Source organism: Rhinolophus sinicus, linkage group LG10 (assembly GCF_036562045.2).
Source record: "Rhinolophus sinicus isolate RSC01 linkage group LG10, ASM3656204v1, whole genome shotgun sequence".
Taxonomy (NCBI): domain Eukaryota; kingdom Metazoa; phylum Chordata; class Mammalia; order Chiroptera; family Rhinolophidae; genus Rhinolophus; species Rhinolophus sinicus.
The window spans coordinates 56,377,546-56,402,999 of record NC_133759.1 but is presented as its reverse complement, the minus strand read 5'-3'; positions in this window follow the sequence as shown (position 1 = coordinate 56,402,999).

Below are 25,454 nucleotides of genomic sequence, written 5' to 3'. Positions count from 1 at the left end.
TCAAGAAGCTCTTTTTTGGCTGGAGCCACTGAGATGAGAGAACCTGAGGCTGGAGTGATCTTAGCACTGCATAGTAAGAGCCAGCCTGAGAAGAAAGCAACACGGAGAAAAGTAGAGCCACGTGATGGATAGCGACAGATTCCCGATGACATGTGTGAGCCCCTGGATGGAGCTACTACTGAACTCAGTTGAATATCACTCCTAGATTTCTCAGTTATATCAAGCAGTAACTTGATAGATGACCTTGAGTAAATCACTTTATTTCTCTGGACTTCAACATCCACATCTAAAAAGTAAAGTCGTTAGACTAGATGACAGCTTAAGATCTCCTTCAAATGTTACATCTTTTGATATTGTGATTGGCCATGCATTAGTGACTTCATTGATAGAATGTGTAAATGGATCCAATTTCAGTTGACAAAACTAATGCTGCTGACCACTTCTGCCCTCTTCATAAATAAAAAAGGTGACTTCTACAGTAGTTATAATTGTAGGGGGCTTGAGAGGTCATCTAATCCTACTTCTAAGTCTCTGATCTAAATTAAAAAATACACAAAGAATGTTTTATACACAGTATCTTCATTCCGATGGAACTCAAGGGCAAATGTCTGAGTTCACCTAATCAAAGATGCTATTTGCAACCTAGATCATGATCCTAAGTATTCCCGCCCCCATTTTGATGGATAACCCTGGCAGTTATCCATTTTAGTCTTAAATGTGTTTGATGAAATTCTTCTTGTACAATTCAGCAAATGCAAAGAAAAAGCCCTTTTATGTAATCTCTCATAGTTTAATAACTCTTTGTTAGATAGCATCTATAGCCTCTGTTAATTATTTTCCCACAAGGCTGGATATTGTATTTCCCAGAAGATGTTTTACAGATAGGAAAGCTTTTGAAAATATATAATATTTTGACCTTTTGAGGTAAGAGATTTGTTGTAAAACTAGTCCCTTTTATTACCAGTGTGTCATTCAAAATAAAATAAGACATTTAGACATGTTGCAGCAATTTACTTGCTATTACTCAAATCTTACCCTCTAATTAGAAAGAGAAATATGAAGCTTTATCAGTGCATAATTTAACAAACTCAATGTCATGAAATTACCATATTTTATTCTTGCCTAGCACCAAAATTTGTGAGCACAGAGGAAAATATTCACTTCTAAAAGACAAGATATGACTTATAACAAAAGAGTGCTTGAGAGGTTAGAGTACAGGTTCAGGCTAATCAAAAGTTTTGGACAAATTCCAAAAGGCAGATTTTAAAATAGACTCAATCTTCAAATCCCATCTGCTTTGGGATGCAGTGGAAAAGAAATGAAGTTACTTTGGGAGAAAGAAAACTATGAAAACCAGGGCTTTTAAAAGTACTGATGGAAATGATAATGGAGCAATGGGGATTCCAGAACGAATTTTCAAGGAATTAGAATTTCACCTTCAAGTAGAAAAGCACATACCTACGAAAGTGTCAGAGATCTGAATTCAAGTTTACTTTGCTCTATCATCTCTCTATCCACCATCTACTTATATACCCATATTAGGGTAGGTTAGAGGCTTTACCTGACAACCTTAAAATTATATTAGTGTAACAAAATCCAGGTTCTTTCTCATCACGTCATGATCCCATTAGGATGTTCCTGTTTAGGAAGCCTTCCACTTGGTCATTTCATTTTGTGGCTCCACCATTCTCTAGTCTCAAAGCATCCTCTCCACTCAGCTAGCAGTTGGGAAATGAAGACTTAGGGAAAGCACACCCACATCCATCTTAACTACTCTGGCTTAGAAATGACACAGATCACTTCTCTTCACATTTCATTAGCCAGAACTCACTCATATGTTTACATTCAGGTGAAAAGGACGCCAGAAAATATAATCTGTGTGCCAGGAGGAAAAGGAAAAGGTTTTGATGAACATGTCAGTCTCTGTTTCCTTCCCTCTACCCCTCTTTTCCTCCTTCTATCATCTTTGTAGATGCAATATTGCAAAATAATTAAGAATGCAGAGTTAAGTATGCTCCAGAGTCAGGATTCAAATGCAAGTTCTGCTCTTAGTAGCTATGTGATCTTGGGAAATTCTGTAAGTTTTCTGTGTTTACTCTTCCATTAAACAGGAATAAAGAAAGTACTTACTCATAGCATCATTATAAATATCAAATAAATTCATGCTTGTGAAGAACTTAGACTGTGTCTGGAACTTAGTGACTTTTCAATATCTTTATCAGTCAGACTTCTAAGTTGCAACAGAATCAATCTTGCTGACTTAAGCAAAACGGAATTAACGAGGAGACTGTGAAGACTGCAGAAAGAGGCTGAGGAAACAAGCCCAAAGCCAGCAACCTTTCGAGGCCCGAGGGCCGCACATCAGGAATCAGAACAGTTCTCCCAGCAGGAGCTGACTCATCCACAGGCCACTCTGTTGTTGGGGTGATGATTTCCTCCAAACCCCACCAAACCATGCAGCACTTTATTCAATTCCAAGTGCTACAAGAGACTGTCTGATTGGCCAAGATGAAGTCAAAGTCTGTCCTTGAATGTGCCATAATGGAGATAAAGGGAATTTGGCCTCATTTGCTTTCCATTTCCCCAAAATGCACACAATGGCACATTTCTAAGAGGAGAAAAAGTTTTAATCGTCACAGTACCTTGCCATGATTGGATTCTGGACAACCAGAATTTAAAAAGATAAACATCTATTATGTCCCATCTTCTCCTACATTCACTCATTCACCCACACACCCACCCACCCGCCCATCCAGTCATCTATCCATTCACCCACCCAGTCAACCAGGCATCTATCCACACACCAAGGCAAAGATACATATTTGACAAACACACATCACTAGATTTCAGTCATGTTTTTTATATCCAAGTGCCCAAAGGGAGGAAAAAAAGAGTCTTTCAGAGGAAGCTTTTAGGAACCTAGCTCTCCCCAAGGCTTATGTCTCTCTGAGCAGTAGATGAAAAATACTGCAGCCTGAAAAGAATTGACTTGAAAGAAGTAGGACCCCTGCCTACATGCCTAATGTAGTATAAAAGAGTGATTCCAGCCCCAGGGTGAATGGAATATTATGTTTCACAAGGCAAGGTATTTATTATGATGGCAGGACAGAAAGGCCTTGGTCAAATCTTAAATCCAAGATTCATCTAAAGCAAGAATGTCTCTTTCAAATTCAGATCGAAAATTTACATTAAAGACAAAGAGTGCATATGAATTATACTTAAAATTCTCTTTATAGAACCGGATAAGAGTTGAAATGACATAAAGCTTCTGTTCTACCTGAAATGCATTTAACGCTTTGAGCAAAGTGTAAGGCTTTCTTCTGGAATTAATAACCTCATTTAATTTGGAATTTCTATGTTAGAATTGCTGTGCTCAAAATAAAAGAAGAAAGTCACATTATTTTCTTCAATGAAATTCTAAATTAGCCGTTAGGATCTCCAACTATGACAGCCCCCACAAAAGATTCTGTATTTTAAAGGAGTTAATAGTCTTGGCATTTTAATGTCTGAGGAATTAAAATTCAGTCACCAAAATGCATTGTAATGCAATTGTAGTAGACACCTTCTTATATTTATATTTGCCTCCTACCCCTTAATGATTGGGTGCAATACACTATGCTAAGATATTTGCATAGATTAGTTCATTTAGTCCTCACAACAACCTATGACACAGGCTCTATGATTTCCATTGTGTATATGGAGAATTTGAGACTTGTAATATCAAGTAGCTTCCCCAAATTCACATATGTATAAAGGATGAAAATGAAAATCAAATCAAGTAGAATGATTCTAGGACCTCTGTTCAACCACCATATGGCCTTGCAGGTCCACTTACCTGTCTCTCTTACTTAAGTGGCTCATTTGCAGCCATGTTTGGTATGTGTGACCCCACCATCTTGATTATTATTAGTAGGGTTAGATACCTCATTCAAGAAGGACTAACTGGGGGTGGTAGTTCTGGAAATCTGGAATTGAAATTAAGATACTTCTATTTAATTTGTGCTAGCTTTAAAAAATGGGAGAGATATAATCTGAGAAGATGTGGATATGTGTATTCTCCACATGATGTGGGGCTGGGTAGTGGGAAAACTTGGACGGCAGCTGACAGAAGGAGTAAGAGGACATGCTGAGAGAAGTTTGGCATATTTCTTAAAACATTTTTAAATTTATTTAAGTAACATTTGGTGAAACATGGATTTAATGGCAATCTTAATAACAGCAATGTTGGAAACATCCCTTCCTGTATTTCTATAAATACAATTATTTCAGTTTTAAGAAAATCTGTAGAATCTGACACATTAGACAATATACCAGAACATGTACCTGTTATTTGCTTTACTATTTTGTCTGTAATGGACATTTTTTAGCACTTAACTAATGTTAGCAGTCCCAAAGGCATCTTAATCTATAGGTTGTTATTCTGAAAAAATATTGGTACTTAACTCATCATTTTCAGGTAGGGTTCCTTCTTAAAATAAAGTGCCTTTTTTTTTTTTTTTTTTTTTAAATTACAGAACTTTGTAAATGGCTTCCTAATATTTATAAATTGTGTTTGAAACTCTTATAAACATATGTCAAGCAAATGTTCCTCAAGTTCTGTCTGGCTTTCCAATTGTTCGAACCTCTTATAAGCCCAGTTGCATCGTTTCCTTTGAGTTCTGGAATTGTCCCTGTATCTATACAGTGCATTTCCTTGTATGTTTAAGATAGCTGAAATTGTTTTCTGTTGCTTGCAACCCAAAGTGCCCTAATCCTATAAGAAGCACGAGAGGGATCCAATATTTACTAAATGTTTATTACCTGCTAGGCCATTTATACAAGTTTACTAATTTAATTCTCATAGCATCCATGGGTGTGCTTTAAGTGATTTAAAGAAGTCAAGTTTCAGCTCAAGTCTCCTGACTCTAGAGCCCTAGCTCTTTCTCCTATACCATGCTGTAACCTACTTCAGAATTAAGAAGAAAAAGAAAAAAAAAATCAGAAACTCAGAAATATTGCTCAGAAGCTGAACTTCAACATTTGTGAATAATGAGGGTACAAATAAAATCTGATGACAGCTGTTTGCTTCTAAATTATATCACTGCCCCTTCTAAAGTAATGAATAGTAAGTGCCTATTTATGGTCCTGTGTACCCAGGGATTATAAAAGCCTGAACAGTTCTGTCATAACTTGCACAAATCAGAACAAGGCCAATCGCTCAGAAAAATAGGCAAGAAATGGACAAAGAATAAAGACGAGAAGGTAGTACATGCAGGACTGCAGTGTATGTAGAGCTGCACAGTTATACTGATGTTTGCTTTGCTTTAATTATTTCACCACACGGAAGAGACTTAGACCAAATGAAACAAGGCACGTTAATTGTCAGGGAGATGGGGATCTCAAAACAGAAACCCAGATGGGAAGGGGCCTGAGAGAGGCAAGAGGAGATGCCGAAGCACCTCAGAAGACCTGGGCAGAGGACCTGTGAGATCTTTCCATCAGTGCTGCACCCAGAAGTTGACCTGACTACTCTTTGTCCCATCTTGGTGTGTTTTTGCTTCTGCTCTTACTGCCAACCAGCTTGCTTGTCCACTGCTCTGTTTCTCTCCCTTGCAGTTTCTGTTACTTGTGGCTTCTACTTCCCTGTAACGTTTGCATACTGAGAGCTTCTCCTTGGTTCTTCTGTCTCTCAGGATCCCGGCTCCCCTACATCGTACCTTTCAACTTCACCCAGGACCATTAGCAACTGGGTGGGCCCTACAAAGTCCTAGAGTTTGATGCCTGAGTTCATCTTTACGTCAGCAGAAGTTTGTTTGTTCTTTTGCCAAGCCCTCTCATACAGAGCTGCCCAGATCATGGATGGCTTGCTGTGTGCACTCCTGACCCAAACAACTCTGGGTAGTGTGTGTGTGTGTGTGTGTGTGTGTGAAGGTGGGGGAGCGGTAGAGCTAGGACACAGTATAGAAATCACCATGGCCTAAGGCTGCCCACTAATCAGTCAGTGGCAGCGGGGGGTGGGGGTAAGAGGTTGTGGCAGCCACCAGGAAGGAGGTGCTTAGTCTGGGTTGTACCTGAAATCTCTATGTATTAATAAAACAACAGGTAGTATGTGCCAGCCCCTACTAGGTGCTTGGAACTATTCTAAATGCCTTCTGTACACTATCCTGTGTGCTGCTAATAATAACGTTATGAAGTAGGCCCTCTTTTTGAAGTATCATCTCATTTTAGAAATGAAAAAACAAAGACTCAGACAACTCACACTCTTAACCCCTAGATAGATTAGGATTTTTAGGAGAGATACCATTTAGAAAGTAGAACAGGGCAAAGTTATTCCTTGTCTTTGGTATTTCCAATCCCTAATGAGACTTGAGCATTTTTCAAGACCCTAAACAAACAAATAAACAAACAAAATAGTCTGGAGAAGGGTCATCTATCCAAAATGAGTTTGGGAAAATGGACTCAGCAAAGCAATGAAGGCATAGATTGACCAGGACACTTAGGTCTTGCTCTTCCACCCAGATCCTTGATTATAAAAGTGGGCTGGAGAGGCCGACTCTGATTCCGCCTGACCTTAAGATGTGATGAATTCCCCTCCTGCAAGAAGACTTCCCAGATTATTGTGGGTTCTCTCCTGCCTTGAAACCCTCGTTCCCCTTATTTTGCAGCTAGCACCAGAATACTGTTCATAAAATAGAAAAGAATGAAATAATTGTGAGTCCAATGTCTGAGCCACTCTGTGGCAGCTTCAACTATGGCAGCCGCAGGGGCCCTAGCAACTGCCAAACTAGTATGAGCATTAGCGGTTCACTCAGATACCCAAAGCCAAAGCAGACTTGTGTCTGGGCCTTAGTTTAGTCTTGCTGTGGTGGCAGCTGTGTTCCCTTCCTTCTTGTGCTCTAATCTCTCTCTTTTCTCTTTGGAGGGCCCCGTCCTGGGTTCAGAAGAGGCCTGTGGATCTTTGTGGCCTGGTCAAAGACCATTATGCCTGGGTGAGTCCACTGAGCAATCAGAAGGAAGGGAGAACAAACACAGCCAGGAAACAAGCTGCCAAATGAACTGAAACAAAACAGAATGCCGTAAGGAGACCGCTGCGGTCTCTGTGCCTTCCGCTGGCTCCACCTCAGGCAAACTGAAGAGTTAAGGACATGGTCTTCCTCTCCTGCCCCAGCAAATGCCTCCTGTGCAAATGCTGTCCTCCCATCCTCTTGATCACAGTCTGCTGATGGCTTTCAGGCTGCACTAAAACTGCCTTGATCAGAAGAAATGTGCAGTTACGTTCAAAATCAGCCCCCATCCTCCTGTCCCTCCCTGCCAGCAACTGGTTACTATTCTATTTCTATCAACTGCAATGCATCTGTCAGGGAAATGCCGAAGAGGCTTTCTTCCCCTTTGTCTCAAACTTCAGAGCATTTTTTATGCATTTGTGTGCATACGGTTTCAAGGAACAAATGCCCTGCAGAAGCAGAGGAACACTGCTTTTTACATCTAGACTGAATACCTGTCTATCAGCTATAGAGTTGGAAAATGTAGATTTAAATGTGGAGCCCATGTGTGTGTGTATGTGTGTGTGTGTTTCATTAAGACCAAATCCTCTTTCTGAGCCAGAATATGTCTTCTTTTAGAAAAAAACCACTGAGATCAAGAAAGTTTTGTGTGTTTGGTTTGGTTTTGGTTTTATTTTTAATAGCACAGTGTTACTTTCTTTGGAGGAAAACAATTGTTTTCAAGCTACACCTACATATCTTTTCTTCACGTAGTTCTGGGCTTCTCAGCCTCGGCACAGTGATGTGATGCGTTGGGTGGATACTCTTCGATGTGAGGGACTGTCCTGTGCATTGCAGGATATTTAACAGCATCCCAAACTCTAACCACTAGATGTCAGGTCAAGTCTTCCCCTCATTCCTGCCCTGCCACACAACTTGTGGCAACTAACAATATCTCCAAACATTGACAAATGTTGCCAAGGGGGTAAAAGCACCCCCAGTTAAGGACCCCTGACTTAGAGGAAAGCACAGGGCTTATACACAGTACATACTCAACATGTGAATTTAATTATGAACAACACAAAAAAACAGTATTTCACACTGCTCTTGAGGCAAATGCATAACATCTAAACTTGGCCTTTTTGGATAACATGTCTGGCCACAGTTGCTTGTCAATTCAGATCTCAAACCATACACCCCCTGCTGTCTTTGCTCCAACCAACTCCCTCTGCCTGGGGCTTAGCACAAGCTGGTCACTGTGTGGAAAGACCTCTCACTTTTGCACACTAACTCCTGTTTGTCCTTCAGGGCTCACTCTAGTGACCCTTCCTCAGGGAAATGACAAGGAGGTCCTCCCCCAATGGATTTCTCACTTTATTACAGCCACTCTTAACACCTCATGTGTCTCCTTTTTAGCTCTCGTCTTACTGAAAGTTCCTACTGTCTGTGGATTTCCGATAATGTCTCTCTGTCCTGCCTGGCTATAAGCTCCAGGAGGGCAGAGACGAGGACCAGGGGTGTTTACTTTTGGTTCTCATTTTTTCACCACTGTTGTCCATCATCCAGCACAGTTCCTGGAGTCATAGAGCATTTGAATAAATGATTGTATGATTCAATGACTCAAAGGACTGTTTCCTCACAGACTGACTACTTCAAATATCCTACTTCCTTGTTACTGTCAGTAAAGAGATTTGAATTTAAATAGATGCTGACACCAGAAAGATGTCCTTTTATTTTAAAATCTTGATTTAGCTTCCTCCATTCAATTGATCCCTGGAAGATGTGGAAAGCAATAAGAGTTTGCATATGACAATTGAGACTAGCATCAGCTCAATCAGGAGATTCCAGAGCAGTGGTTCTCAGACTTCAGTGCATCAGAACAGCCAGAGGCCTTGTGAAAATGCACCAAATTGTTGAGCCCACATCCAGAGTTCCTATCAGCAGGTCTGTGGCAGAGCCTGAGAATTTTCCTCACTAACAAATTCCCAGGTGATGCTGATATTGCTGCTTGGAATACCACACTTTGCAAACCATTGTCCTAGAACAAGTAGCTCTTTGGAAAGCCTGTGGGAATCTGGGCTTCTTTCAGTGGTGGCTTTTCTGGGGAAAAAAAAAAATTCTGATGACCATTTTACCGGAAATTGAGGTTCAGAATGACGGAATGATGGACCACGACCACACAGCTTAGCTAGTAAGCTGTAGAGTCAGGAAAAGATCCATTTCTGATTGCAAAGCCTGTGCTTTTTACTCCCATGGCCACGTGCTCTTTAAGTTGCTGAATGATAAAAATTGCTGGAGGCAGTTGTTAAATATACAGGTGAGTCTCTTGGTGAAGCAGATTTGGGAAACACTGCCCGAGCTGTACTTCCTGCCTCCCACTCAGAGACACAGCTTTGTGACTGGGACTTCCCCCGCTCCATCTTTTTCGGGAGCTACCCTGAGGTTATTCCTTCACTCAACTGATACAAACCGACCTACTCAGAACTTCTTCAGCTGGTATCTCTCTAGAGCTGAGCAAAATTGTGCCTAAGTTATGCAAAGGTGCAAGGTGAAAAGGACCTTTTCAATTTTTTTGGAGTATCAAGTTTTAATCCTTGTTTTAAGATGTTAAAAACAGCTATTATAGATAAGAGAGAGAGAGACAGACAGACAGAGAAACAGAGAGAGCTCAAAATGAGATAATCACCCCCGCCATACAACCCTTCTGTTCTGCTGTTGGAGCAATTCTTCACTGTTACTGGGGTCATTGGTGACAAGTTTGAAATTCTCAATACATGAGAGGATTATAATAGCATCTAAGGAAACAGTGAGAACAACCAAGGAGAATTTGCTATCAGAGGATTGACGGTTACTTTCATTCCTGAAAGGCAGATAAAAAGGCAAGTCAAGTCATAAGACAGCAGTCCCTTTCCCCCATCCTCAGTTTGGCTTCCTGAGGTTTCGGTTACCAGTGGTCAGCCTCGGTCTGAAAATATTAAATGGGAAATTCCAGAAATAAACAATTCGTAAGTTTTAAGTTGCACGCCATTTTGAGCAGCGTGATGAAATCTCGCAAGTCCCGCACCATCCCACCGAGGACGGGAATCGTCCCTTTGTCTAGCATCTCCACGCTGTATCCACTCCCTGCCCCTTAGTCACTTAGTAGCTGTCTCAGATATCAGATCGACTCATGGTATCGTAGTACTTGTGTTCAACCAACCCTTGTTTTACTTACTAATGCCACCTTCACATAACTTTTATTACAATATATTGTTATAATTGTTCTATTTTATTATTAGTTATTGTTTTTAATCTCTTGCTGTGCATAATTTATAAATTAAACTTTTTAATAGGTATGTATGTAGAGGAAAAAGCATAGTATACATAGAGTTCAGTACTACTCCTGGTTTCAAGCATCCACTGGGAGTCTTAGAACATATCCCTCCATGGATAATGGGGGGAACACTGTACTTAATTTCAAGAAGTTACAATCCAGGGGGGTTCAGGTTGCCAGAAAAAATACACAATGCCCAGTAAAATTTGAATGTCAGATAAGCATATCCCATGCAGTACTTAAATATACTTATACTAAGAAAATGATTTATTGTTTAACTGAAATTCAAATTTAACTAGATATTCTGTTCTCCTCCTCCCAAACCCTTAGTCTAGCAATCCTAAGTGGGGCAAGAAAGCAAGTACCCGTGTTATTATAATACAATTCCAACATTGGTTAGACAGTGAACATTACCGCAATGGAATGACAAAGGAACTGGTTTGAACCTAAAACTGACCCAAAATGTAAGAACTCCCAACTTATATTCCACAGTTCATTCATGCATTCATGCATTTATGTATCTATGGATGTACTTGTGCAGAAAACATTTATTGTGTTTTCTGCATGTGCCATTCCTATCTTAGACATTGAGCAGTCAAACAGTAATAATAATAGTAACAATAACAGCAATGAATGATTATGATAATGATAATATTTATTAACTGCCTGACAAGACAAGATACTAGGCTAAGCAATTTATTTGCACTAACCAATTTTATGTTTATCATAAATGTAGGAGGTGGCTACTATTATTATCCATTTTACAATTGAGGAAACCAAAACTGAAAGTGGGTGTTGACCATCCTAAGGGTCACACAGCTAAAAAGTGGCAGAGCCGAGATTCAAACCCAGATCTTTCTAACTCCAGAATCTGAATATTGAGCTATTGTTCCCCACTGCATTTCTAAAATGAGATTTATACAGTTCCTGTCCACAAGCAGCTCACTCTCTAGAATGAGAAATAGATGTGTAAGTAGAACTAAATGCAAATGGAGAGTATCGTGATGGAAGTATGGAAAAAGGGGTCAATCTCATCAATTGGTTTACTGATTTTTTCCCCAAGAACCAGCTGCAAATTTCTACATTCTGCCTTTGCTCACCAAATTTCCTCTACCCAGAGTCCCCACCCAGCGTCTCTCAATTTGTCCAATTATACTGCTATTTTAAGACTTACGTGCTCCCTGATATCTTCCCTCACGGTGGCAGACATAGCTAATCAAACACAAAAGAAGCTCTTTCCTGCCCAATCTGGATCTAACTCAATTCTTCTCGACACAGCTTTCAGAGGAGCCATTATTAATTAGAATTGGCACATAATATAAATATATACTGTCTGTCAAAGCTAATCTACTTCAATTCATTTTATAAATGAGGAGGTTGAGGCTTGGCAAGCTGGAATAACTGGCCTAAGGTCACATGGTGAGTCAGAGACAGACCAAGGTCTAGGAGCCAGGCGTTGTCCTTCCCAATCCAGGATTCATTCTCCCTCTTATCCCACACCCTCCCCATTCTTAGCCTGCCTGTGTCATCTATTGCCGTTCATGAGAAATGATGATAAATGAAGTTCAAGTAATCAGAGAGGGAGAAGGGAAGTAAAATGCCAATTACTCAGTCCTGACAGACTGGGTGTCTACTTTCAAGCTGCATAGAAATGGATACACCTACAGACACTGTCTTTAATTAAGGACATATTCTGATGAACGGTTGGCAGTGTCTCTGAAATCCTTGTTTGCATTTAAGTTCATGGAACACTATGAATTTATATCATTTCCATGCCATATTTGAGTTGAGGAATATTAAATATTTATTCTTTGCCAGTTACTGAGTAACATGCTGCTCAACTTTCCTGTTTACTAACACCACTCATTTATTTGGTCCATGGCTGCATTTCCAGTTGGATATCTAAAATGTCACTTCCAGCAAATTCCTAGGCATTTAAAGAAAATTTTAAACTTACAAAGGCCTAGAAATTATACACCTGTAAGATAAACTACAGGCCTGGTCATGGTCATTTAATCCCATGGTGTAGTAGGAAGGGCCTTTAGAACTAAGAAGATTGCAGTTTACACCAAAATCTCTTCTTGCCACCTGTGTGACCTTGGATAAGTTAATTAACCTTTCTGACCCTGGTTCTTTGTCTCTCTCAGAGATGCAAGATTAGTATAAGATAAGAGGCCCTCTATTGTGTCTGACATTTCTATTTTCTTGTTAAAAATATTTTTGTTCACTTTATGCTAAGATAACAATAGCCAATAGTTAGTAAACTCTTACTACATTCTATGCCATATGAGCCTCTTCATGTGGTCCCTGTATATGTGTTAGTTTGGGCTTCCTCACTGCACAAGTGCCTGGGACACAAGAGTGAGCACTGAGAGAGAGAGAGAGAGAGAGAGAGAGAGAGAGAGAGAGAGAGGAAGAAGAAGAGGAGGAGGAGGAGGAGGAAAAGGAGGAGGAGGAAGAGGAAAAGAAACAGCATCAGGCAACGTGACTGGCCTGGAAGTCACATAACAACACTTCGGCCACACTATTGGTTGAAGCCACCACAAGCCACCCAAGTACAAAGGGAGAGAAACAGGCTCCATATTGGATAAAGGGGTGACAAAGTTCTAGAAGAACATGTGGAAACTGAAATATTGCTTGGACCATTTAGGGGAAACATACTTTTGCTATAGAATATAAGTGCCACGAGGGCAAGAAGTTATGTATGTTTTGTTCCCAATTTGGCTCCTTCGTCTAGGAGAGAACTGACTCCCAGAAGTGCACAGTAAATTTTTGTTAAATAAGTTTAAAAAAAAAAAATGCCAGCTTGTAAGACCTGTGACTTGTCGAACACTTTGTTTTATGGAAGATGAAACTAAGACCCACTGAACAGAACAGATCTGTGCAAAGGCAAAGCTGGGACTACACCTGAGATTCCTGTTTCTAGGCTCCTGTTCTTTCCATACCCAAAATTCTGTGCTTCTTGGGTGAAGTTACTGGAAAAACCTGAGAGTAATTGTAATTCAATGTCTGCTGATGATGACCAATTTTGGAGCTCCCAGAAAGCTCCTGGAAGTAACAACCCTTCCCCCAACAAAATATCATTACTATATCCTGTTCCATTGATCTATGTGTCTGTTTTTATGCCAGTACCATTTTTATGCCAGCACTATTTTTATCACTATAGCCTCTAGTTTGATATCAGGCAGCATGATCCCTCCAATTTTGTTCTTCTTTCTCAAGATTGCTGTGACTACTCAGGTTCTTCTGTGGTTCCATATAAATTTGAGAATTACTTGTTCTAGTTCTGTGAAAAATGCCGTTGGTATTTTGATAGGGATTACATTGAATCTATAAATTGTTTTGGGTAGTATGGACATTTTAATAATGTTAATTCTTCCTATGGAACAAAATAGAGAGCCCAAAATAAACCCACATCTATATGGTCAATTAATATATGACAAAGGAGGCCAGAATATACAGTGAGGTAAAGATAGTCTATTCAATAAATGGTATGGGGGAAATTGGACAGATACCTGCAAAAAAAAAAAAAAAAAAAAAAAAAATGAAACTAGACCACCTTCTTACCATAAACAAGAATAAATTTAAAATGGATTAAAGACTTAAGTGCGAGACCTGACACCATAAAACTCCTAGAAGAAAACATAAACAGTAAACTCTCTTGACACAATTATTAGTAATATTTTTTTCTGATATATCTTCTTGGGTAAGGGAAATAAAAGAAATAATAAACAGCGGGACTACATCAAACTATTAATAAAAACTTTTTGCACAGCAAGAGAAACCATCAACAAAACAAAAAGCCAACCTACTAAATGGGATGAGATATAACCCAATGATATATCTGATAAGGCAGGGGTTAATATCCAAAATTTATAAAGAACTCATACAACTCAACACCAAAAAATAAACAATCCAATTAAAAAATGGGCAGAGGACCTGAACATACATTTCTCAAAAGAAGACATAGAGATGGGAAACAGACTTATGAAAAGATGCTCAGTGTCACTAATCACCACTAGTTATTTGGGAAATGCAAATCAAAACCACAATGAGATATCACCTAACACCTAGAAGAATGTCATCAATAAATCAACAAATAACAAGTACTGGTGAGGATATGGAGAAAAGGGCACCCTTATGCACTGTTGGTGGGATTGCAAATTGGTGCAACCACTATAGAAAACAGTATGGAGATTCCTCAAAAAATTAAAAATAGAACTGCCTTATGACCCAGCAATTCCACTGGGTATTTACCTGAAGAAAACCTAAAGCCTAATTCGAAAAGATATATGCACCCCTATGTTTACTGAAACAGTATTCATAATAGCCAAGATATAGAAGTAACCTAAGTGCTCATCAATGGATGATTAGATAAAGAAGATGTGATACATTTATACAGTGGAGTATTACTGGGCCATAAGAAAGAATGAAATCTTACCATTTGTGACAACATGGATGGACCTAGAGGGTATTATGCTAGGTTAAAAAAAGTCAGACTGAGAAAGACCAATGCCATATGATTTCACTTATATGTGGAATCTAAAGAACAAAATAAGCAAACAAACAAAACTGAAACAGACTCATAGATACATAGAACAAACTGATGGTTGCCAAATGTGAGGGGTGTTGGGGGGCTGAGTGAAAAAGGTAAAAGGATTAAGAAGTACAAATTGGTAGTTATAAAATAGTCACAGGTATGTAAAATACAGCATAAGAATTATAGTTAATATTGTCAACACTATTGTAATAACTATGTATGGTGCCAGGTGGGTACCATAGATTTTTCAGGGGGATCACTTTATAAATTACATAAATATCTAACCACTATGCTGTATACCTGAAACTGATATAAAATAATATTGAATGTCAACTGTAACTGAAAAATAAAAAACATATTTATCATTACTATAAATTGCCACTTGTTAAGAAACTTGTGGGGGTACACCATATTTACAGAAATAGCTGGAAACTGAGAGAACAATTATTAAAAAATGGATCACCCATAGCTCAACCCAATGAGATTCGTATTGTCCTGTGTTGTGGGGTACTAGTGAATCCAGTGCTGTGATATTTTTGAAAGACCATTGAATGCTCTCTGAGTAAGAGTTCATGCAGTTTGGGCCAAAAAGCAAGCCTGCATGGAACTCCTGATGAAATTTATGTAGCTACGTTTAGAAATAACTGCTAGGCCGGTTGTGAGAGTTACTGTTCTGGTTTCAGAAGCCTGCACAGTGCTTGTGTCATCCAATTAAACTACTTTATTAGCAGGTTAGTATTAGATGATACAGTTAAATATCATCTAGAGCTGGAGAATAAATCAAAGGTCAGAGCAAAGCCCACAACAATTCCCAGTTAGAATACTGATAATATGAAAGATAAACAAGATAAAAACTTGTCAGCAACAGTAGAACAGTGGTTAAACACATCAACTTTGCCACTGTGTTCCCTGGGCTCAAACAACCCTTCCATTACCTCCTAGCTGCTTGAACTTTGCAAGTTGCTTAAACTTCCTGTCCCATTGTTTCTATAATGGAGATAATCATAGCATATATCCAAGGCGTTGTTTGAACATCACAAAATTAACAAATCTAAAGCACTTAGGACAGTGCTTCTTCGGACATACCAATTGCTATACAAATACCCAGTTTCCCAGAAAATTAGACCTAGCCAGACAATCAGGTCTGATGTGTCTTTTGGAGCAAAAATTAATATAAGACCTGGTCTTGTTTTACTGTAATATAAGACCGGGTCTTATATTGTATAATATAAGATCGGGTCTTATATTAAGTTTTGCTCCAAAAGATGCATTAGAGCTGATTGTCCAGCTAGGTCTCATTTTCAAGGAAACACGGTATTAGTTGTGATTATTATTATGCAAGGGATCCATCTATCAAAACAGTTGATCATCTTCCAACAAAAAATTTTTAGCATCACCAGCCACCTAGCTACCAACCAGGTGGTAAAGCTGAGACACAAACTCCAAAGTCCTGCAAACAAGCTCAATGTCTTCACACCCTCCACTAAAAGGGCTCTTTCTTTATCCACTCCTAGGAGCTATATTTGCAGTTATCATTTGCTGAACTTCTAAGAACCAATGTCTGAGGTTCACCGAGCTGGAAAGTTTCCCTGAAATGAGGCTGAGGGGAACAGCTTGAGAGGAAGCAGTGTAAAGGACCCCAAGACCTGGAGGATTTAAAACTTGTCTGGAGGCATGGGCCACCTGCCCTTCTTTAATAAAGGAAAAGGCTTATTACTCCTGCTTCTATCCCTTGTAGTCTCTGGGTTGATGATCTCCTCTATGTTTGCCCCCATAATCTTCGTGTCTATAGACAGAGGGCCCACTGTCCCAGACTTCTTTGCTAAATCCTCCTTTATAGAAGGTGGCTGGTGAGAGTCCCAGTGTAACGTCTTGCCTATACCCACAGAATCACTTCCAGCATAGGAAGAGGGAGACATCAAGCCTTGACATTGAGCAGAAATCTGAGTTGTCAGATGCATGCTACTGTATGCAGAATTTTACTGAGTTCTTTTATCTACTAAGTGTTGCAATGTATTCTCGTAACAGCCTTATGACGTTGGTACCGTTACTGTACCCATTTCCGTGATGAAGAAACAATGACTCAAAGAAGTTAAGTAACTTGCCTAAAGTAACATGAAGAACAAAGCTGAGATTCACACAGGCCTACCCGACTCCAAAGCCCATGTTATCAAGATTTGGGTAAAACTGCACATAATCCAGAATTCTTATAGTGACCTGAAGTGCCCTTGGTGCTCTGGCTTCCACTTTCCTTTCTGACCTCCTGTCTCGCCCTTCCTCATGCCATTCAAGCCACACTGGCCTCCTCATTATTTTTTGAAGATGCCAGGCCTAGCCCTGCGTTAGGCCATTTCTCTAGCTGTTCTCTCAGCTTAGAATATTTGTCCCCCCCCCCGCCCCAAATATCTGCTTGACTCACACTCTCATCTCCTTTCTCACCTCTCATTTTTTCAGTAAGCGTCATTTTAATCTCTTCAATACTAAACCTGTCTCCCCATCCCCACCCACCCTGATCTTAACTACTTCAGCTTTTTTTCACTTACAACATCCTTACATACTGTATAATTTACTTATACTGCTCTTTGTCTGTTTCTTGCACTAAAATGTAAGCCCGATGCATGTAAGGATCCTTATTTAGTTCACTGATGTATCACAAGCATCTATAATAGGATCTGACGTGTAGTAGGTGCTCAATAAATAGTTGTCAAGTGGGAATAAATAGCCCCTCCTTAGATACACATATATCTTTCTTCAACCTTTCTCTTTTCTCTCTTCTTATCCTAAGAAGTTTTCACATTCCTAAGTTACGTCCCACAAAAATGTTACTAATATCTGACTGTTTATTTGGAATTTGCATACATTCTATTTACATTTATATATAGAATTTTCCTTCAAGTCTTTCAGGTTTCCTCCCTCCCTCCCTCCCTCCTTTCCTTCCTTCCTCCCTCCCTCCCTTCCTTGCTTCCTTTCTTCCATCCAAGATTTTCTGAGCCACCTACCCTACGCCTGGCATTCTATCACTTTCTGGGGATGAGATGATAAAAACTTCATGATCTTTGAAGTCTAGGAGATCATTTACTGTCTTAGGTCAGACTCACCAGAAGAACACCTCAGGAACAGGATTCATTTGCAAGTGATTTATTCAGTGCTCTTAGGAGAAGCCAGTGAAGGAGCAGGGGAACCCAGACAGAGGAAAGCATGAAAGCCAATCATAAGCACCATATCAGACGAAATCTCAGCCTCAGACAGATCCTGCCTGAGCGCTCCGGACTCCAAATTACCTCTTAGAGTGTGCACCTACCAGAGGCAGGAGACATGGGCTTTTTATACCCCCACATCAGTCAGTCCTGCGCTAAAGAGTGTCCTGGGGGTGAAATCACCACCCAGACACTTACCTGAAGCAGCTTTGGTAACATTAGGACAAGGAGAGCTGCAGGTGCTGGCTCACACAGCAGACAGGGATTGGACGCAGGTGAAGGGGATTCTAGGGAAACTGGGTGGAACACAGTGCGTACGCCACTTAATTGTCTGTAACATGTGTGGGACTTAATCGTTTTCTATTTGGTTCTTCATACTACCTCCCCATCCCACGCCCATGTCTTCAAGATTTCTTCCTTCCTCCCTGCAGATACGTATGTGTAGGGAGCACCAACAATGGACCCAGCACCGTGCCAGGTGCTGTATGTACTTCCGCCCGGTCCTCATGGAGTTTACAGCCAGCGGCTCTTTACAGAGCCGTGCATGTATCTTTGTCACATGAGCAGCTGCAACATCACTCCCATTCAACATTTATTCTGTTGAATACTTTAACCAATTAGGAAACTTGCCATTGCCTTCCTCTAAAATATGTTTGATTTCATCTTTTCAAGTGGTCATCATCTATTAGGCTGTCTAGAATTCTTCTAGTTTTATGTCACCTATGAATTAGTACAGTAACAAGCCCCTGACAAAAGTGTGGACAGAATCATACTGAAGACACGTATCTATACATAGACTTCTAGGTTGGCAGATGCAGTTAAATATCACCTCTGGAAGCATGTGCTTAATCCACTCCATCTACCTATACTATTGTCCTCTTCATATTTTCTCTCCTTTCCATTTTTGAATTTCATGACAAATTTTGTCATAGCACATACAGTTCAGATGTGCTATATCTGCAATAGTTCCCTGACTTTTCCAGACTAGTGGCCTTCATAGGATTTCTTGGTATTTCCTCCCCTATACTACAAATCACCCCCAAATTAATCTTCCTGGAATTAAATATATTATTAATTTATTCCTAACATTTCATTCTCTCTCCTACTTTCTCCATTTATTCATCAAGTATTCCAATTAAACAATAATAATATTCAACTTAAAGGTGACATTTCCATTTCAATGGGATGAAATAACTGTTGTGATTTTTATGCCCAAAGTAAAAATGTCTTAGAAATGTACTGTTTGACCAAAAGACAAATATCCCACACAAACTATACTCATATACTCACCCTTTCACTTTTTTTTAATGACAAACTATTTAAACAATTAGGAGAATGGTGATCTGAGAAACAATAGCATCATCTACATTGAGATTCTCCAATGGTATATGGCAGGAAAACAGATTTATGTAGCTACTTTGAAAATATAATGTTTAGACTAAGATAACTGACTCTTATGGAAAGCTGTATGTTGCACAAACCTGTTAGATTAACTTGTTCTACTATTAAAACCTTATGAACAACTAGTAACGATTTCCTAGAACATAATATTCTTAATAACCATAATAACATAATTTATTGAGTAGTTATTTGTATATCAGCCACTATGCTAAAGGTACTTGTGGGGACAGAGCCCCAGAAAGCAGTTTCCAGGCTCTTGGCCTCACATAGAAAAGTGCTGGCTCAGGTAATAAATGGCCATCAACTGTGATTGGATGGCCATCAGCTGTGGTTAGTTGGCTGTCAGCTGTAACCAGTGAGCCATTGGCCACTAATATACCTGCCGTGGCTACGCTAGCAGGAAATGGGGGCTGGCAAGCGTGGATTGCCGTTAGGACGACAGGTTGCAGACAGTGTGGTTCCTGCTTCCTGTGTCTCCAACTCAGCCGCCAGCGAGAATATAGTGGTATGACTCCCCTACCTATGGCTCCGTGGGTGTTTGTGGGGGCAGAGCCCCAGAAAGTAGTTTCCAGGCTCTCGGCCTCACATAGACAGGTGCTGGCTCAGGTAGTAAATGGCCAACTGTGATTGCATGGCCATCAGCTGTGGCTAGTTGGCCGTCAGCTGTAACCAGTGAGCCATTGGCCACTAATATAACTGCTGTGGCTACGCTAGAGGGAAGAAGAGAGGAAGAATGGGGGCTAGTAAGAAGATGGCGGCTGGCCTGGCAAGTGTGGATGGCGGTTTGCGGACAGTGTGGATCCAGCCTCCATTGAGAGTATAGTGCCGCCAGAGAGAATATAGTGGTATGACTCCCCTACCTATGGCTCCGTGGGTGTTCCTTTTTGGCCTCACCATGTCCTGTGTTCTTATCTCAGGAGCGGGACTAGAGACCCTGCATGACTCTCTGCACGACACATGGCGCAGCGAGCAGGGTTCCCTGCATGACACATGGTGCTGTGAGCAGGATATTGCATTCACTTCCAGGCTCCTCGCACAGGGCCCCTCGCGGAAGATGCTTGTCGGGTAGATTGTGAGGCGAGACCCTGTAGGGGTGGAGTGTGGGGACAGAGCCCCAGAAAGCAGTTTCCAGGCTCTTGGCCTCACATGGAAAGGTGCTGGCTCAGGTAGTAAATGGCCATCAACTGTGATTGGATGGCCATCAGCAGTGGCTAATTGGCCGTCAGCTGTAACCAGTGAGCCATTGGCCACTGATATAACTGCCGTGGCTACGCTAGCAGAAAATGGGGGCTAGCAAGAAGATGGTGTCTGGCAAACGTGGATTGCAGTTAGGACGGCGGGTTGTGAACAGTGTGGTTCCTGCTTCCTGTTTCTCCAACCCAGACGCCAGAGAGAATATAGTGGTATGACTCCCCTACCTATGGCTCCGTGGGTGTTCCTGTTTGGCCTCCCCATGTCCTGCGTTCTTATGTGGGGAGCGGGACTAGAGACCGCATGACTCCCTGCACAACAGTACTACATCTATCAGTTTATTTAATCCTCACCTCTTTATGAAGCAGCTCTTTTTGTAATTACTCCTAGTTTCATATATGAGGAAACTGAAGGTCAGAAGTATTGATTTGCTCAAAGTCTCCTGTGCAGCAAGGAGCAGAATGGGATCCTAAAAGAAGCTATCTGACACTACCATATTCCCTCTTAATCCCTAGCTATATTGACCCTGTTATGTTCTTCAAATGGCAGAAGTTGGAAAGAGCAATTAATTTTTCATTTTCTAGACTCCTCCTGATACAGGCCAAGCAAGTAGTCCCCCCCATTCCCCACTGAAAAACTGTAAGTTTTCTTTCCTATAGAGATGTCATGCAGGGTGTCATGCGGGGTCTCAGCTCCCGCTCCCCACATAGGAACTCAGGATATGGTGAGGCCAAAAATGAACACCCACAGAGCCATAGATAGGGGAGTCATACCACTATAGTCTCGCTGGCAGCTGGGTTGGAGACACAGGAAGCAGGAGCCACACGATCCGCAACCTGACATCCACTTCTCTCTGCCAACCAACCTCACTTGCTAGCTGCAGTCCACCATGCTAACTGTAATCCGCTCTTGCTAGCTCACTCACCATCTTCTTGCCAGCCCCCATTTGCTGCTAGCGTAGCCACGGCAGGTATATTAGTGGCCAATGGCTCACTGGTTACAGCTGACGGCCAACTAGCCACAGCTGATGGCCATCCAATCACAGTTGATGGCCATTTACTACCTGAGCCAGCACCTTTCCAAGTGAGGCCGAGAGCCTAGAAACTGGACTCCTGGCTCTGTCCCCACACCTGGCTAGCTCAGGCTTTGGCCTTTGCCTCTGTGGCTCCCCCTATCAGCTCCCAGGGGCAGTACTAGTCTCTTCCCTCTCACCCATTCAAGCTCTACTCATCCTCTCCGTCTTGGCTCAAGTCTTTATTACCTCCTCCCTGTAGCCGTCCTGACCATGAACACTTATTATCACTGGTTAATAATGGAAAGTCAATCAGATCAAGTATGTTTCTGAATGTAGGAGTTAAACAATTTTCTTTTTTTAATCCACTGGTCATGCCTAGAACAAGATTGCAGAGAAGGAAGACCACAGAGGGAAGCAGTATATGATGTTTTGGCAAAGTCTTAGCAGGGTTTGAATCCCTGCTCACCCACTTACAAGCTATGTGATTTTGGATACTTTACTCAAACTCTCTAAACCTACAATGTATCATCTGTAAAACAAAATATTATGGAGCTTTCTTAGGGATTTAATAAGATAATGTACATAAAGCATGATGCCTGCCACATAGCATTCAGGAAATGTTTGCTACAGCTATAGCTGCTGCAACTAACAATATTCCCTTATGCTAGTGGTTGATTCATTTCCACCTTTCCTCTAATACAATTGGCTGAATGAGGTGAGCTGAACTCACCAAGCTGTTCATTGGCCTCTATTTTGACTATCCTGGTGAGTTACACTAGAAAGAACTTTTGCTTATATGATTAAAGTATTATTCAAAATGTCAATATTTACTAGTTTGAAACGGGAGAAATCAAATGAGTTTTTGCTGTATTATGTATCTCTAGTCTTCTTGGCTTGTTTAATCACATTTAACTGGGTTCTACACGCCAGTCTAACCTTAGCTATTTGGCAACACTAGTCATGATGACTGACGGTCTCCCACAACTTGAGTCTTCCATGTAGCTACTACAATGAGCAGCATCTTCCTGGGACAACCTGCTTCTCTCCAACAGATTGCCACCTGCAAAGGATTAGAAGCACATCAGCATTCCGAAGCAGAGAAGTTTGTTAAAAACTATACACGTTTAGCTTAAACCCAGGAAAGGACAAATGGTACACAGAATTTCTCATCAGTAGAAATGTATTATATCCTGAATACGATCAAGGGCCATGATCATATTATCAACCAATACATACTCAACAACAGCACAGGGCCTGGCAAGGCAGTAAAACATCAATAAATATGTGTGGGACAAATTAATAAATTAAATTACAATAAAATCCAAAGTTCTAATGAGAATAATATTGCAGATCTTAAACCACTCTGAATCCTTTAAAGATTAAGGCAAAATATTAATTGCTTAAAAGCCCGAGTATAGTTGCTCTAAGCTCTCTCAAGAAAAGGAAATCAGATTAGATTACAAATAATTACTTTAACAATCTTTCTTTAGAGATTTTTTCTGTTCTAATCTATATTACAAATTGCCACCAAATTAATCTTTAAAATTCATTCTTTTATTAATTTATTACTAACACCACCTATCAGTTCTTTCTTTCTCTTACTTTCTCCACTCATTCATCAAATATTCCAATTAGGCAATTATCACATTCTACTTAAGAATGATGTTTCCATTTCAAGGAAAGTAACTGTTGTGACTTCTGTGCCCAAGGTAGAAATGTCTTAGAAATATACTGTTTCACCAGAAAGACAAACATCCCTCACAAGTTATATAGTTACCCTTTTACTCTCTTTGGATGACAAGCTATTTAAACAATTAGAAAAAGAATGTTGATCCCAGGAGCAAACAGCATCATCCAGCATATTGAGATCCTCCTATGGACTATGGCAGGAAAATAGATTTGTGTAGCTACTTTGAAAATAGAACATTTAGAAAGATAACTAACTCTTATGGAAAGCTAAACTTTTGCACAACCCTCTTAGAGTAGTTTGTTCTATTAAGACCTTATGAAATAATTAATAATAATTTCCCAGAACATAATATTTATACTAATGAGAACATCTATCACTTATTGAGTGTTTGTTGTCAGTCACTATGCTGAAGGTTTTACATCTGTCAGTTTGTTTAATCATCACCTCTTTATGAAGTAGTTAAGTAGTTACTGTTGTAATCTCCATTTCATAGATAAGGCAACTGAGGCTGAGAAATGTTGAGTAATTTGACCAAAGTGACCACATAGCAGGGAGCAGAATCAGATTAAAAAAGAAGTGGTCTACTGCGCTGCACACCTGAAGTTGAATAATATTGAATGTAAACTGTAATTTAATATATATGTATGTATATATATATATGTGTGTATATATATATATACACACACACACACATATATATATATATATATATATATATATATATATATATAGTCACAGGATATGAGTCATAAGGAATAGAGTCAATGGAATTGTGACAGCTATATACAATGTCAGAGGGGCAATAGATTTGGGGAGGAGGGTTATCACTTTGTGAGGGGTGTAAATTTCTAACTATTACATTGTTTTGTAAACCTGAAACTAGTATTTTTTAAAAAGGAAATGGTCTAACTCTACCACGTGCCCTCTTAATCCCTGTTTTTATTGACCTTGTATATTTTCCCTAAATGGCAGAGAGTAGAAAAGAGAAATAACATGAATATTTCAGCATTTTTTTGAGTCATTCTATAAATATGCAAAACCACTGCATTGGATACTTAACCACTCTGATCAATAGACCAATGAGCATTGGCAAAAAGGAAGGCGAGAGAATGCAAAAGTTTTTGTTATTGAACATGTATTAGGTAGTGTGCTAAGTGCTTTCCATAGTTATTTCTCAAATCAACAAACAAGCACTGCCCTTATCACCGTGCTTGCCACAAAATAAGTACCCACAACTCTATGCGGAAGCAAACAGCCAAACTAATACTTTAAAGTAGGAAACATCAGGTGACATATCAGTGGGGGGCGGTGCCCGAAGAGTCCTCTCTTTGTTACTTTCCACAAAATTTGTAGTAACTCAACATTTCAGTCAGGAGAGGTGTGAAAACATTCTTCACAGACACGGATTGTTAGATAGAAAAACAATAATGAAAAAATTTGAACATATTTTTTGAATGTAAGTGTAACTTTACTTCTATAAATTGCCTGAAATAATGGCCAAAAATGTGTTAGTTAAAATATGAAGTATGAGTGGGATTTGCAACACAGTCCATCGTAAATTTTTGTGGATTGTCAAAGCAGGGGTTCCAGAGCACAGAGAAGGGGGCTGGAATGGTCCCACGGACAGGAAGAAGTGCACGGAGCCCCACTCTAGGGAGATAATCCAAGGGACAAGACTTCCCACACCAAGTCTAACCCAATGACAATGCATACAAACTTGAAACACACTTCTACGATAGAGCAAATCTACTGGCAGTCCCCCCCACCCCCAAAGTAACTGCAAAATTCTCCTCCTATGTGCCTACCAGTGTAGTAGCAACAGACCCTTTCCAGATGTCCATTTGAAGCCGTCCTGTGCAAACTCTCAGCTCACAGTCGTGCATCCTTTTTAACTGTACCCCTTTCTTCTTATTCTCCAGGTATTTGAGGGTGATGAAAGGAGAAGAGAGCCAGAAGCAGCTCATCTCTATTTTTAGATTATTTCATTCCTGGCTAACCTTGGCATAATAGCTACAAAGAGAACAACTCAGAAAATATTAAAGGCTTTGAAAGTCACATCCAAAAGAGAAGCTGCTCCCCCTCCCCCAATTTATAGATGAGAAAATGGAGTCTCAGAGAAGGTAAGTAACTTGCCTGATGTCTTAC